The sequence below is a fragment of the Homalodisca vitripennis genome, chromosome 3 (assembly GCF_021130785.1).
Source record: "Homalodisca vitripennis isolate AUS2020 chromosome 3, UT_GWSS_2.1, whole genome shotgun sequence".
Classification (NCBI taxonomy): domain Eukaryota; kingdom Metazoa; phylum Arthropoda; class Insecta; order Hemiptera; family Cicadellidae; genus Homalodisca; species Homalodisca vitripennis.
Window position 1 is genome coordinate 41,454,212 of NC_060209.1, and position 6,000 is coordinate 41,460,211.

A 6,000-nucleotide genomic window follows, 5' to 3' on the forward strand; every position below is an offset into this window, starting at 1 on the left:
AATCATTAGTTTAAAAATTCTTTGTTATTATACGGAGGGGAACCCTAAAGGTACAACTATAGAATCTCTGTAAATTTGAATATTTGAATTTGCCACTGACCACTTAATAATGCACGATATCATTTTAAGTACTGTCTTTATGCAAATTTCTTTGACTTCAAAAACCAATGTAGGCTACAAACAAAGTATTTTTTATAAATGGTTTTAAACCCCACTAATAAAGTTTATTACTGCAAGCATAATTCATATAATGGGTATTTATGTACAATATGACAATGCCAAGTTTTTTCAAGGAAGGATAATAGGAAGGGAAGGGAAGATCAACTATTCACACATCACACAGCTCACACTGCAGGGCACAATATGTGTTTATTTATTGCACAGGAGACGACAGTTATAGTGTCTGTGCTGACAGATAAGGCACGCTGTTTATAGTTATGGCAGTATTACTTTATGGTGTGGGAGAGGCTTATAAAGTTAGCGGTATCATACCACTTACGCCTCACATACTTTGTGACGTGATACAGGATCTAAGCCAACATTTTACTCTACTTGTGAATTAGGTTTTGAACTTATATAGTATTTTTCAAAATGGCTACTAACAAATAGTGCAAATTGGAGGGTCTCCACATTAAATAATTATAGAGTATAGTAACAACCCAATACTGAGGGATACGAGGATTCCACAAAAAAGAATAATTTAATGTATCTATTTAAAATGCTTTTTTAACATTTAGGCATAAAGTTAACATAGCTTTTAGATGTTAACAAAAGCAATCTTTTTAGATGCAAGGCTTTAATATTGAACCCACATAGAACATTATATAATACAAAAGCATTTATTGTGCTACAAACCTTGATCATATTTCTCCATAATTTACGACATGTATGCTGTTGAATAAATCTCTAAAACTGAAATGAAAATATTAACTTAATATAATATAAACTTCTGATGTGTGTCAAAAGACAGGTTGGCTACACTGGCGGCACATAAATATCACTAATAAATTCACACACAACAGACGTGTATTTAGGGTTAGCAACGGGACAAGGCGCTCGCGGAGTGCAGTGTGGAAATACGTCCTTAAATCTTGGCACAAATTTTACAACAATAATATTATAGTTTTACAATAAATTCCTTATTATTATATTTGAGATGGTGATTAAAAATATTTAATTAGCATTTTGATAAAACATAAGAAAAAAGCAGTATAGGAATTTTACTGGTATTATTCACTATTAACTCCATTACAAACTAGAGTTGTATGGTATTGAAGTCAGAGATAAAAAATATCTGAAAATAAACTCATATTTAAATCATGTTGCTTTATTATTTTTTCGTCCGCGTCCCTGCCAATGCTGTTTTAACAATACATATGGATCTTTTATAGAGTTTGGTGTAAATTATACAATGGTATACTAATAGTTTTCTACCGAGTAAATTGCTACTTTGCCAATTACTGGAATTTGATGCTCGTGTATTGCATCACATTAAACGTCGTTTTAAACTTTATCTATGGATACTTCCTTGTGAATGTGTCTTCACACATTCCCTTATTATAGATCCTTATTATAGAGGATTTCCTATTCCTCTTACATTTTCTCAACACGGAACGTGTTTAAAATATTTATTTTTGTTTTTTCTTCAAAATTATAACCAAGAATCTCCTATTTATAAAACGAGTAATGCCTATATGTTTGAAAAATATCATAGAGGACCACCATATTACACCATAAGTACTTTGACTGAGCTACAGAATTTCAAAATTAAGTGCAAAGCCACGGTTAACAGCTAGTAAATTATACTTAGGCTATGTCAGAAAACTTGATAAAGACTCTAAAAAGGACACTTTGGGTCTGTATACGGTTAGTTGTATTAGGTAGTTTTTGTGTCTTACGTTTGGTTTTAAATGAGTTAAGCTATACAAAATTCGATCTGAAAGAATATTACTGTGCACAGTTTAACCCTTGTGATCACCTCCCAGTTCGACAACCATCACGATTAGCGCGGTTGGCGATCTATTAGGAGAGATTCTTTCCTCGATTTCAAGAAAACCCTGGCTGTGTGCTTATATGGGTACAATGCAAAGTAACTCTTAGCTCTAGAACTACTATGTTTGAACATATCATAGTTTGCCTCACGATGTTAACAATAATCATAATTTAACCTAGTAGAATATATTTTTTATACTTACAACGTTTGTTATATCATTTGTTACTCTCGTACTATCTTTTTGAATTAAACATAAACGTTTTGTATGGTGTATTAGTTTGAACGCGTGTAGTTTGAATGTTTCTCTTTTGTCGGTAAAGAGCTTTCGCTCATTTTATTCTGTGCTTTGAGCTAGTCAGGTCGTACTAGCAAAGATCGTGATGAAAGCGGTAAACTCCTTAGGATTTTGTTGGTTTCAATTGGTCCTTAGAATTCTCGTTTTTCTAGTTGTTTTGTTAAATAAATTATATTTCTTATGTTGGTACTGGTAACACGTATGGTATATGTCAGTGTGTGTTCTTTATTTGGTGTCACATTGGTCTATAAGACGTCTTATTTACAGTTCTTATTTAAGTTACACATGTCCAAATGGCTTTGAGCCTTTATTAAGGTTTAGTTATTCAAAATTGAACGCTTCAATAAAAAAATACAAACTAGGCTACTCTTTTGACAATATTAATTTTGGTAAAACTAAACGAGAGTGTATGTGTTTACCTTAAGGGGATATTATATGTTTCTTTACCTTAAGGAGACATCGATCAATTAAAAATAAGAGAATACAGTTGTTTAGGCAATTTTTACCGTTTGTATTTTTAGATTTTAAGATTGCCGCCAGTATAACAGATCCTAATTTATGTTGATGTTTATTTCTGATAGAAAGACAAAGCGATAGATACTGTGATATTTAGATAGTATATGAAGTTTAGATGTGTGTTAGTTTGAATTCAACTAAATGAGAAAAAAATCAGTAAACTATATAATGAATAGTCCAACTTTTAAACGTTGTTAACAAATGGTAGCTATACAAGTTTAGATTAATATTCAGTAAATTAATTTCGTAAGAATGTTTGTTTTGTTGAATAATAGTAAGAGTCGTTATAATTTATAACAATTAAATAACAATTTTACTCAAGGTTTATCCACAATAATTTAATGTAAGGAGGAACGGGGAAAAACAAGCGCTCTGACTTCAAAAGAAGGTTTAAACATGAAAACTCTTAACAGTTATTAGGAAAAAAATGCTTCAAATGCCAATGTTATTCGTTATAACATGATATTATTAATTTAGAGATTTATAGTTGTATCAACTTTGATGTTCTATCTAGGAATCCTAGTGGAATGACTGCAAAGCGCCTTCAAATTTAAGACCTTTAAGGTAATACCTTGGTTGTAAAGAAATAGTGAAACAACATTTTGCAGGAGTTATTTAAACATTGTAAATAAACGCTTTAGTATTAGTAACACATTTGCAATTTTTCATGAAGCTTCATTTATATGTGAGGTACACTGAGTTAGATAATTGTGCATGTTCCTTCATGGGGTTCGGCTGAGCGTTAGCGGTATTTTTACATAGGTATAAGTAAACATGATAGAAAGAAAATAGCTGGGACTTTAACAACACTTTTATTCTTAAAGTAATAAGAAAATATAATAGATTAGAGTCTATTTTATTAGTAGGTGATAATATTTCACTTCAACGTACGTAGTAGTATCCTCGTTAGCTTACCGGAATGTTTTCCTATAAACTTTAACTTAATCAACAAAAATGTGAATGATTCACGTTACAAGATGTTTCGAGAAAGATCATCTGTAAAGTGCTATATGAAACTCCATTTTTCCATAGGCAAAAATGAGTTATATAATGGCGCATGCCCAACTATGGAACTTGGCTGATCGTTATTCATGCACAATTTCTTTTTGTCTGCCGGGTGAGTGAGGGGGGGGGTTGATGTTAACATTTCTTTTCTGTATAATTGATCATCTGTCTATCTATCCACAGGACAACTAGGGAATTACATGAGATGCATAGATTTGAAATTTTTCATTGAACTTATTACCCTAGACGTGCAAAATATGGCTTACTACTACCACGTACACATTTAGAATAATTGTTGCCTAAATCATTAGATATCACCGATGTTTTGATTCGAGTAGTTATAAAGAGATCGAATAAAAAAGAAAAGACACCATAATGTCTGAATTCGTCTTGCGAATTATATTTTTACGCACTCCACGGTAACGTTTGTAATATTGTATTGAGGGTAAAACATTGAAATAAACAACAGGAACATTTAAATAGGGTAAAGCATTGTGTGTTTTTCAAAAAATTCAAAATCAAGTATGTATAACTGTGGGAACAATCATAAAATTGTTTGTTTATTGTTTTATTAAACAATACACAAATGTATGTGGACGTGACACAGACCGTCCATTTGAAATTGACTATATGTTTTGCAGCATTTAGTACTAGATACGTCCTAATGTACTTTGCAATACATGAATAGGAATTGCAGATTAAGAAGTGCAGAAGGGAATGAAATTGCTTACGAGTCTGAAGTAAGGCAACAATCTAATCCTTTTACTGAAATAAGCGGCGGAGAAATAACCTTCCTCTCTGTGTTCTGTCTCACTTTCTCAAACCACCTTCAAAGTTGATTGTAAGATAAGCAGTATTACGTTTTCACACCAGCAGTGTCTTGATTTTGTTAACCATAAATATTATCTGTCATGAGTTATAAAGTATTACCTTTTCTCAGTTTAGAAACAGCGTGGATCATATATATAAAGAGATCACGGACCAATTTGCACTGTATAAGAGTAAATCCTGGTTTTTTTTTCTTTGAAATCGATAGTGAAATTTCCACTAGGAAAGTGATCGATCATCAGTTGCACTAGTTTTGTGCAGGTCAAAATATAGGAGAGGTTAAATATATGAACTGATAATTTGTTTCAGATCATATTTTATTAGCCTGACGCACTTTAGCTACTGTCAGAAAAACAAATAGATATTTATAATCAGGGTCAGCTAACAGTGTACAGAGTGTTAAATTGGCGACTTTTAGTCCCTCTATCTAGTTGTCCGAGAGTGACAGCCTTCAACTGTTATTTATGTGCCTGACGATTGGTGTTAAGTGTAACATGTCAGAAAAAATATTATCTAAAACAAATTTAAAACTTCACCTTTCATTCTTTCGATACCCTCTCATTTCGACCTCCACCAAAACTAACGTGGTTGACGATCGATTTCTTTGAATTTAATACAGTCGCAAACACATCGAACCTAGTATTTTGAGGACGAGGATGGAAGGAAATTTGTAAAGAACTCTTTACAAGAAAGAAGAAGCAACAAGAATTGTTATATGTCACAAGCTATTGGTTTTATGGTGATCAACCATCAGACTCAACGATCGTCGCGTCGGTGTAATAGAATATCTTGTGTGGAAAATAGTAGGCTAACTACAAATGTTTAACTAATGTAAAAGGTGTCTGTACTACACACAAAACGTTATTATTGTTTTCATATTAAACATTTTAAATATTATTTGAACGATGTAACATATAATAAAATAAGTGACTTCTAACGTATTGTGTTGTCTAGATTTTGTTACTTCTCGAACGAAAAGTTTTAGGGTTTTATTAACTATTTAAAAGTACTCACTGTGTTGAAGTAGAAACATTAGTTGAGATCGTCAAACCCATTAATAACCACTAACAATGATAGTAAATTTATGGGTCAGGGACTTTACTTTGAAAGTAGTCCAGTATGAAAATAGTGACACGTAAATATAACTTATTAGAATGATTTAGGCTGAAAATGACTATGAAACCTGTAAAAAACTAAATTTTTAAAAGTTTAGTAAGACTAAAAATTTAAAAATAGATTAATATACAACAACTTTACTGTTAAAACAACCACACAATATTATGTTGAGTCACCGAAAATACCGCAATTATTACGAAATAAATTGCGTTAATTGTTATGAGAAAATCTGTCAGTGGTGCTGGCT